Consider the following 10,177-nt stretch of genomic DNA (forward strand, 5'->3'; position numbering starts at 1 on the left):
GGGCACGTTCTGCATGGAGCACTGGGTGTTGTGCACGAACAATGAATCATGGAACACTTCATCTAGAACTAATGATGTAATGTATGGGGATTAACATAAGAATAAAATAAATAAATAAATAATTAAAAAAAAAAAAAAAGAAGTAAAAACAAATTAGATCTTCCATTTACAGAGGCCCAGAGGGGTTAAGTAATTCACTGAGCCACAAAGCCAACAGCTGGTTTAGTGGAGGATTTGAACTTGGGTCTGTTGAACCTGCTCACAGACTGCACTGTGTGGTGTCGAGCGGCCTCCTTTCTTTCCTGCTGTCAACTTCCAGGTAAGGTGAGTCAGCTCCGTCTCTTGTAAGTTATGTTCCCAACAAATAAAAATAACGCTTGTAGGGACACCTGGGTGGCTCAGTCGTTAAGCGTCTGCCTTCGGCTCAGGTCAGGATCCCAGGGTCCTGGGATCGAGCCCCGCATCGGGCTCCCTGCTCCGCGGGAAACCTGCTTCTCCCTCTCCCACTCCCCCTGCTTGTGTTCCCTCTCTCGCTGTGTCTCTCTCTGTCAAATAAATAAAATCTTTAAAAAAAAAAAAATAACGCTTGTAAAAATGCTATATTAAACAAGGTTAAACAGACTTCTAAAATATAAGACTTCTTCCAGCCTCTAACCTGCTAATGATGCCCATTGTAAATATTGAAGGAAGGGACATGATAAGAAGAATGCCCCCAACTTATTTGACCGTGGGACAATTTTTCTCAGATAAAGGTTGGGCAGGGGTATCTACCATAGTTAAGGCTTTACTCCTTTACCCTCACCTCTGTGTAGCAGGATGGAGGGCTTTTAAAACACCAGCGCTCATACTGTTGGCTGCCAAATACCTGGATCTTTTGTCCCCCAAACAGCCAAGTGGGGAAGTGGTGAGATCTCTCTTAGCCACCCTCGCTGCCTCTTCAGGACCCCCACAAAGTTCAGTCTTCAATGCCCTTAGAGAACCGTCCTTTCCCAGGTGCATTGGTTCATATAGAGATCATTCTAGTCTCATAACACATGAATAGAAAATAATGGATTCATTTCTTAACCCATCCTATTAAAGGCTTTTTGAAAAGGGACGGTGAGTGCAGAGGAAAACCTCTTAGTTGTGGAATTTTATGCACGAAGTTCAGCTTGTCTTGGGGATTGGGTTGCAGGTTCTTTCTGGCACTAAAGTGTGGGCCACCACCTGCCCTGACTGAAGAGAAAGCTAGCACTTGGATGAATGTTTCAGGGTGTGATGTCAGAGGCACAAAACTGCATGACTGGGATGTTCTGGTAGGTTGCGTGAGACCAGGGAGCAACCCCCGAATGAATTTTCAAGTTGATGTATATGGAAAACTTGAGTTGGGGCAGCCATGGTCCCATTTAAAATCGAGGAAATAAATCTACAGTATTTTATTTTGGAAATGTGTTTCCTTTGTATTCTCCTAAATTCTGTAATAGTAAAAAAAAAAAAAAAATCAGCATTTGATCATCTTAAAATGAAGTAAAGGTATGATTTGAGCCAAAGGGAAAGAGAAGGCACTGCAATCATGTCCTCGTGGGTCATTCCGCTAGTGCGGCGTTTTGGCTCTCTCACCGGAAGTTTTCATTGGCCCAGATCCTACCACACGTTGGTATTGGGAGGACTGACTCCTTCACACTTTCTTCCATTCACCCATTCACTAGTTACCAAGTGCTGGCATTGTGCTTGGTGCTAGGATCACAGTGGGGATGGACAGACAGAGTCACTGCTCTCAAGAGACCGCACTCCAGTGGGGAAAATGGATGTCAATAAAATTCATGCATCCTATTAAATAAGATAGCTTTGTCACAGAGTTAGGAGTCATAACAATGGCAGGGGATGGTACGTAATGCCTATTTTAATAACTAGCGGGCATCAAAGCGTAACACCTACAAAACACCTCCCATTCTCCTCCTCCCCATCTCAGTTAATGATAACTCCATTCTTCCAGTCACTTAGGCCAAAGATATCTTGGTGTCCCCCTTTGTCACTGTCTTTGCATGCCCAGCACACAACACTCTCACAACCTGCCCTGCTCCCATTCTGGTCTATTTCTCCCTTGGATTATTACACTAGCCTCCTCACTGGCTGTGTTACGGTTTTCACTCTTATTTTCTATACAGTAGCCGAAGTGACTTTTTTGCTTAAATCTCTTCATTGACTTCTCCTTTCATTCAGAGTTTAAGTTAAAGTCCTTACAGTGTCCTAAGTGTTTCAGCCCTATCTGATGTGCCCGCCAGCATGGCCTCTCTGTCCTTGTTGCCTGGCTCCGGCTGTGGTCCCACGGTATTTTCTTAATGTTCCCCGAACACACGGAGCACTTTGGGATTTTGCAGTCTGTTCCCTGTCCCTGGAATGACCTCTCCTAGCTGTGTCACTCACTTAGTGATGTCACTTTGTTAGAGGGGACTTCCCTGACCTTACATAAACTAGTTTCCCCTGTAGATTTTCTCCTCCCTCAGCAGCTTCTTTCTGCTTTACAGAACTTACCACAACTTAACCAATTATACATTTATTTATTTCATTGTGTATCTTCCCATCTCCTAGAATGTCAGTTTCATGAGAAAAGCTACCTTGCTTTTCATATCTCCACAGCCTTGAACATAGCTGGTCCTCAATAAATATTTGTTGAACACTTTATTAGGTGAATAAATGATGCCGTAAGAAAATAGCATCGTACCAGCCCTAGAGCTTGGAGAAATTGCCCAATTCCAATGAAATTCTGCTCACTCTGTCTTTCCTTCCTTTGTAGCTGTCCTTCCTGTTATTTATGATTGACACATCTTCTTTTGCACAAAGCTCTAGGAGACAGAAAGTAGCGTATGCCCTGCAGAGTGACCTCTCCCTTAGCAGCTCCTCTCCCTCATGATGATCCTGAATCTAATTCAGTGCAGTTGTTTCAGCAGGCGAACCATGTTGTCTATTGTTGTGGGGCTCTCCCCGCACCTAGTTGGTTCAGGAGACGCTTTCTAGCAGCCTGGGCTCCAACCAGAAAAGAGGTTGGGAGCTATGTTACCTGAAAGAACAAGCATGAGGGGAGACATTCAGGTCATGAAAAAGTAAACTGTGTTTCCTTTCTTTATTTTTTTTTAAATTTTATTTTATTTAAATTCAATTAACATATAGTGTATTATTAATTTCAGAGGTAGAGTTTAGTGATTCATCAGTTGCATATAATACCCAGTGCTCATTACATCACATGCCCTCCTTAATGCCTATCACCCTGTTACCCTAGCCCCCCAGCCCCCTTCCAGCAACCCTAAGTTTGTTTCCTATAGTTAAGAGTCTCTTATGGTTTAGCTCCCTCTCTGATTTCATCTTATTTCATTTTTCCCTCCCTTCCCCTATGATCCTCTGTTTTGTTTCTTACATTCCACATATGAGGGAGAGCGTATGATCATTGTCTTTCTCTGATTGACTAATTTCATTTAGCATAATATCCTCTAGTCTCATCCACGTCGTTGCAAATAGTAAGGTCTCATTTTTTGATGGCTGAGTAATATTCCATTGTATATATATATACCACATCTTCTTTATCTTTTTGGATGGACATCTGGGCTCTTTCCACAGTTTGGCTATTGTGGACATTGCTGCTATAAACATTGGGGTGCAGGAGCCCCTTTGGGTCACTACGTTTGTATCCTTTGGATAAACACCTAGTAAGTAGTGCAATTGCTGGATCATAGGGTAGCTCTATTTTCAAATTTTTGAGGAACCTCCATACTGTTTTCCAGAGTGGCTGGCTGCACCAGCTTGCATTCCCACCAGCAGTGTAAGAGGGTTCCCCTCTCTCCACATCCTCGCCAATATTTGTTGTTTCCTGACTTGTTCATGTTAGCCATTCTGACTGGTGTGAGGTGGGATCTCATTGTGGTTTTGATCTGTATTTCCCCGATGCCAAGTGACATTGAGCATTTTTTGTGTGTCTGTTAGCCATTTATTTGTATGTCTTCTTTGGAGAAATGTCTGTTCATGTCTTCTGTCCATTTCTTGACCAGATTATTTGTTATTTGGGTGTTGAGTTTGAGAAGTTCTTTATAGATTTTTGGATCCTAACCTGTTATCTGATAAGACATTTGCAAATATCTTCTCCCATTCTGCAGGTTGTCTTTTGATTTTGTCTACTGTTTACTTTGTGGTGCAAAAGCTTTTTATCTTGGTGAAGTCCCAATAGTTGATTTCTGTGTTTCCTTTCTTATGCCCCTCTCTCTGCTGCCTTCTGTACTTGGCATGTGTGTAAAGAAAAATCTGAATTTACTAATTTACCTTTACTAATGAATCCTTTATTTACCAAAGGAACACTGAGATGCCTTTTAACCAGCAAGCTTCCATCATACACATAGGGTAGAATTGGGGTCGCAGAAATACCATCTGCTTTTCACAACATTGGCACCTAACTGGAGAAGAAAAGAGGTGGGAAGCCTGAGTTTAGGCTCATCAGACCCGATTTCCGATAGTAGCTTTGTCACACTTAACCATGTGACCTTGGGCAAGCCCCTTCACCTCTCCATGCTTAAATTTTTTTTTTACTTATAGTCACTTAACCCACGGGGCTGTTGTGGGGACCATGTGATCTGTGCTTCCCTTGGGCCAAGCTCGAAGCGGAGCCTCAACCGTAGTGGCTGCAGGGCCAGAAAACATGTGTAACGTGTAAAGGGAATTCAGTAGTCATGTTTTTCCATTTCTGTATGCACGTTCTTGCTACATGTGCATATCTCCATGGGTATATACGTCAGGCAGAATTGTCGCTTCAGTTTACAAGAAGCCAGTATTGGGCATGCTTACCTCCTGTGCTCTGGGTGGCTGCCAGGGGCTGCCCTAGGATCCTGGAACACATTCAAACGTCCATCCCCTGCAGTATTTTCTATGGCCGCAGATTGCGAGTTTTCGCTTTCCCTTTCTGTTTGCTGTCAGAGCATTATTGTTGCTTCTCACTTGGCAGACTCTAATTGCATCTGCTTTTTTCCATAGCAAGGAAAGAATGTTGAGAATGGGGGGAGGGGTGAAGGACAAGGATAATAAGTAAGGCTGTACCTGCTTAGCTGACTGGATTTCCCTCCTTCACATTTTGATGTGGTGCTGTTTGATTTCCCTGTTTGCAGATGGGCTTATTGCTTCCCATCTTACCAACTTTTTGATCATTTTCTTCTTTCAGCAGGAAAAAAAAAAACAACCAAAATTTCATTTGCCATAGAGTTTAATTGAATTTATGGCAGCTGTTACAAAATCAAATAAAAATCTCACAAATAAGACTAGAGAATCCTAGGATTCAGTTACTTACCTCTGAAGTTGTAAAAAATTCTTCAAGGCATTTATTTGCAAATTGGACTCCATTTGCGTGTTTCATAAACATAATACAGATGTATTATTTATCAGGTGGCCTAGGCGTGCATGTTGAAATGAATGGTTGCAAATTCAGCCTTCATTTGAAAATCCCCATTGTAAATCCATCCCCCCGACTTGTAGGAAAACTGGGCTTTTCAAGTCTGCTTTTCCTGACCTATTCAAAATTCTCAAGGCTCTACACTGTGAGTGATCTTTCTTAGCTTTGCAGTCCTATGGATTTGAAGAGAATGGTGTCCAGTGTATAAAATTACAAAACAATTTTCACCATCAAAATTTCTTGTTCCCATTGGGCCGTGTTCTGTTTGTCTTTTCCATCAGAGCAATACGAGCCCAAATACGGGCTTGGAAGCCTTGAAGCAAAAGTATGATCTCATACTCAGACGGTTTCATTTGTCAGAGACTCAAGATTCAGGAGTTTCATGCCTTGGAAACTTGTCTAACCTCTGTGTACAAGCCTGAGAAGAAATCTAGTTTCAGCTGGTACTGGTTGCCGTTGGTCTCAGACCCCGTGGGCCAGAGGAAACCATTCCTGCCAGATCCAAGGCAATCGATGGGTCAATAATTGGCACAGGAAAAAACAAAATTAAATGAGCAGGCATCATTTGGCTTTTTGCCACTTAAGCTTTATAATTCACTATCCAGTTTAAGGGAAGCAGTGCACTAAATATGACAACTCTTTTTTTAATACGTTGCCTTCTTTGGGGAAATGTTATAGACAAGAAATGCTGGAAACGGAGGAGTATTTGCTAAATCATCTATCAAGTCTTCTTTTTTGCAAGATGTTTTTCTTTAGGATGCTGAAGACACTTCTGTCCTTGTAGAGTCGATGTTGTTCCCTGTGTTATAGGGGGCGTGGCACTGGTACGTTGACAAAGAGCTGGCCCCATATTCTGGCTCCCTTCGGCTTGCGTCTCATACCATGTATCTGAGGTCTGGTTTTTATTCTTTGGGAAGAGCTTCCACTACGAGAGTAAAGAGCTTCTTCTCCTTCTATTCTAATTCAATTAAACAATCACTTCCTGATCTTTTAATAGGTGCCAAGAGGTGTTTTTTAAGTTCTAAAGGTGAAAAGATAAATAAGACACAGGTCTTGCCCTTGAAGAATTCAGTCTATAAACTGAGGTGTAAATAGAGTTATAACGTAGTGCTGTGTTTTGTTGCTTGACATTTCGGCTAATGGTTGAAAGTAGTGAGCCAGAAGATGAGTAAAATGGATTGTCCTGAACTGATTTACCTCTTAAAATCTAAAAATGACTCTTGGGTTTTTATTGTGAAAGAAATAAAAATTATTGTGTAATTATGCAGAGATAACATCCTCTTTCCCATTTGTGTATGGAGGATTAGATTCAGCTGTAACTGAATAAAGAGTAGCTCCCACAAATCAAGTTTTTGTTTTATTTTGTTTTGTTTTCTGCCATGAAAAGTCAGAGACAGACAGTTGCTGTGTTGGTTCAGTGGCTTGAAGATACCAGGGTCAAGGTCTCTTTGATCCTCTGTCTTTGGGCTGCCAGAAGGCTGCAGTAGCTCCTGTCATCACACACTGTTTCAGAAAGGAAAAAAGTGGAGCCCTGGTAAGTGGGAGAAAAGCAGCAGGTGGATCATGAAACCAAAAATGTTTCCATACACTCCTAGTGGAAGCAGTTAAGAGTTATATGGGCAAATCTAGCTGCAAGGGGGTCTGAGATTACAAGTATTTTTGTTTGTTTTTGTTGTTTAAACAGGAGAATCTGTTAATACACGGAAGGAACAGATGGATATGACATAGGCAAGTTCCTGACACACCACTTTGCCGTAAGTACAAAGTAAAGATACCGAATGGAAGAGAGAATGATAAGCTATCTGAGGAGACAGAGTCGCTGCTTTGTTTGTTTTTGGTTTTGTTTTTTTTTTTTAAGATTTTATTTATTTGACAGAGACACAGCGAGAGAGGGAACACAAGCAGGAGGAGTGGAAGAGGGAGAAGCAGGCTTCCCGCGTAGCAGGGAGCCTGATGTGGGACTAGATCCCAGGACCCTGGGACCATGACCTGAGCCGAAGGCAGATGCCCAACTACTGAGCCACCCAGGCGCCCCTAGAAGTGGGTTCTGGTGTAAAAACAATAATCTTGTTGGAAGCCAGAAATATATCATAAATGGTTTTGATGGTGCATGTAATTTCAAAGTTAGTTTCATATGAGTAAGATTCTGATCACCTGCCTAGTGTGATAGACTAAGAATCAAAATACTCATTGTCTTTAGAAATAGTCTTCTATGGTGACTTAAATTTCCACTCTCAGGAATTCTGTAAGAATTTCTTAAAGAATCCCTTACAGTGCTGTTGGTTATAAGTAATAAAATAGTAACCCATTGTTTAGAATAATTGATTTCACTGGTTAACACTGCCTTTCTCAGAAAACATGGTCTGAGGGAGTGGTATGCTGGATAGACACAGCTGAGGTCACAGGGTTGATAGGATGCCGCAGTGGGAAGCCAGGAACTTCTTAAGACCAAAGAGTGTTTTGATTGATTGGAAACATTAGCTGGCAAAATAATTCTGAAAGCACCCGGTAGAAGGGCAAAGGGTTGTGGAATGTAAACATAGCCTGGTATAATTTTCTTCTTTTTTTCCACTAATGACTGGCTATATGGAACAAAATATCCAATGGTTAAAAAAAAAAGTGAAGAGAACAGATAAACCTGGTCCAAATATCAGTTCAGTGCTCATTGCAGACCTACTGAAGGAAGATCCTCAAACCTGGAGAAACCCTATAAAAAATGTTGCTCTAGTTTATTGGACTTCTGCTTCTGACCAAGATGGAATAAATAGGGACTACATGTACACTCATTTCTGTGACAAATAACCAAAGAATAAGATAAGTGAAGCAGTGGCTTTTGAGTGATTTTAGATATCAATAAAGACAATGAAGGACAGTGGTCTCTCAGACAAGAAAAAAAAAATATCAGCCCCATAATTGCTTCAGCTTACTGCCTTGAGGGATTTCTCGGGCTATGGCATAGAGAAGAGGACTCCAGGCAGATCCCAGAATATTCTCTGAGTTGAGGATATGGAGCAGAGAGTCCGAGAGACCAAGGAAGTTATAGTTTATAGGACAAGGAACTGAAAAGAAGAGATATGCACAGAAAGGGAACTCCAGGAATGTTGAGAGGCTCCACATCAAGTACTCAGCAGAGTACTGATCAGTGAGTGTATACATGTGAAGGAAGTATAGGGGCCACCCAAGAGGATTAGATTGAACAGTACCCAGTGCCCACACAGGACCAGGAATAGTGCCTGTTCCCAACTGCCAAACTGCAACCTCATAATTCACATGATATTGTGCAAAGTACTCAGAAAGGTGTGGCCTCAGTAGTGAGAATAATTAGCCTGAAACTAAATTGAGCTCTGGTGCTGCTTAATAAATCTTAAAAGCAAGACCTGAAGAGATCATACTGTTTTCAACTTAATTGCCTCCCAGGAGAAAGATAAAAAATGTATTTATAGGAAAATGAAGATACACAAATACAACACACAACAAGGTAAGATTCACAGGGTCTGTTATCCAATAAAAAATTACCAGACATGCAAAGGAGAAGGAGAATATAACCCATAATGAGGAAAATTAATTGAAACTAATCCAGAATTGACACAGATGTTAGAATTAGCAGACAAGGGCTTTAAGACAGTCATTATAATTCTGTTACATGCATTCAAAAATTAAGTTGAAACATGGAAGAAATAAAAGTCTGCTCAAAACCAGAGATAAAGGGAAAATGTAAAAGCAGCCAAAAGAAAAAAGACTTATACAGAAGAATAAAGATAAAATTAACAGCAGATATCTTGTTGAAAACAATGAAGCATCATCTTTAAAGTACTGAAGGACAAAACTTTGTCAACTTAGAATTCTATACCCAATGAAAATATACTTTAAAAACATTTTCAGACATACAAAATCTGAAAGAATTCATATCCAGCAGACCTATACTATTAGAAATATTAAAGGAAGTTTTCCGGCAGAAGGAAAATGATACCAGGTGGAAATACAGAAGTACGGAAAGACATTTAGGGCACCAGAAGTTGTGACCATATGGTAAAAATGAAAGCTTTTTTATTATTATTTAAATCACCATAAAAGATAATTGACTATTTGAACAAAATAATAAAGTGTGAGGTTTGTAACATAAAAGTAGACTGTGGAAGAACAAATCATGGAAGTTGGGAGAGGAGAAACGGAAATATACTATTTAAGGTTTTGATCTATGGATGAAGTGGTATAAAATCACTAAAAGGCAGACTGATAAGTCAGGTGTACTATAAAGCCTTTAGCAAACATTAAAATAACAAAACTAAGAAGTATAGGTCAATAATAAAAAAAAATAGATGAAATGACATCATGAAAATATCCAATAAACCCAAAGAAGGCAGTAAAAGTGGAGAAAGAAAACAAAACCTAGAGGAAAACAAATAGGAAACAAGATAATAGATTTAAACTTATTTCAGTAAGCACAATTACTGTGAATGTTATAAACACTCCAATTCAAAGGCAGAGATGTTCAGATTGAATAAAAAAAAATCACGTATATGCTGCCTACAGGAAACACACTTTAGCTCTAAAGACACAAATAAGTTGACAGGATAGGGTGCATTGGGTGAGAAGTAACAACTGTCTTCTTACTTTTTTGGTATCTAACATACAAATATTTACATCACTCTCCTTGAGGATGTTCGACACCTCCATTTCCTTTGTTTTGTAAAATAGTGAGGTTTCTCTATATTTAAGAGTCTCTTACTCTTTGCCGCCCTCTCGGTTTTTATTTTACTTTATTTCTCC

Source organism: Leptonychotes weddellii, chromosome 7, assembly GCF_054177405.1.
Source record: "Leptonychotes weddellii isolate Sample4059 chromosome 7, ASM5417740v2, whole genome shotgun sequence".
Lineage (NCBI taxonomy): Eukaryota > Metazoa > Chordata > Mammalia > Carnivora > Phocidae > Leptonychotes > Leptonychotes weddellii.